Genomic DNA, 965 nt, shown 5'->3' with positions numbered 1-965 from the left:
TAGAATGATGTGCTTAAAAGCTGCGGATAAACAACAGGCAACTATTATGTGCTTTCTGGATTTCAGCAGAGCTTTCGACACTATCGATTTTGACATTCCACTTGCTAAATTCGCAAGTCGATATTTTTCGTCAAGTGCTGTACAGTGGTTCCATTCAGACCTTACATCTTGCCAAAAGTGTGTAATCATTGAGACAACAATGTCATAATCGAGGGATGTAGTATCAGGGTTCCCACAACAATCAGTATTGGGTCTATTACTCTCCTCATTATACGTTAATGATGTGTCAGCTATTGTCTCCCTCTGAAGATATCGTCTATACTTTGGCGACATTCGGTTATAACTAAGCACAAAGTCCAACAAACCTGTGCACAGCCGTCCAGCATGTAAATGCCGATGATCTTGCCCTGGCAGTATAGGCGCAGAGCATAGGTTTGAAACTTAGCCCATTTAAAACGCAAGCAATCTTAGTCGCTGACAAAAGACTTATTATCCCTCAGTTCAGACAATCTCTTGCACTATTAATTGAAAACTGCACAGGAATAACTTTTTCTTCTTATGCAAAAAACTTAGGGCTAATTCTGGACCATCATTTAAACTGGGCCAACGGCCTTATCGCTGAGGTAACACCGGTTCCCGTCAGATCATCGAAGATAAGCACTGTCGGGCTTGGCTAGCACTTGGATGGGTGACTGTTTGGATCTGCCGAGCGCTGTTGGCAAGAGGGGTGCACTCAGCCTTTGTGAGGCCAACAGAGGAGCTACTCGACTGATAAGTAGCGGCCGCGGTCACGACAACTGACAATGGCTGGGAGAGCGATGTGTTGACCCCTCCATATCCGCATCGAGTGACGCCTATCGGCGGAGGATGACACGGCGGTAGCCGGCCGGTGTGGCCGTGCGGTTAAAGGCGCTACAGTCTGGAACCGCGTGACCGCTACGGTCGCAGGTTCGAATCCTGCCTCG

General features: G+C 47.5%; 1 pseudogene; it reads left to right on the top strand.

Moving 5' to 3' along the window:
* Positions 1 to 602: 602 nt before the first annotated feature.
* On the top strand, positions 603 to 721 carry LOC124557605 (annotated as a pseudogene).
* The last annotated feature ends 244 nt before the right edge of the window (positions 722 to 965 follow it).

Source organism: Schistocerca americana, chromosome X, assembly GCF_021461395.2.
Source record: "Schistocerca americana isolate TAMUIC-IGC-003095 chromosome X, iqSchAmer2.1, whole genome shotgun sequence".
Lineage (NCBI taxonomy): Eukaryota > Metazoa > Arthropoda > Insecta > Orthoptera > Acrididae > Schistocerca > Schistocerca americana.
The sequence above is the reverse complement of the archived record's forward strand: the minus strand, read 5'-3'. Positions and strand labels throughout refer to the sequence as shown.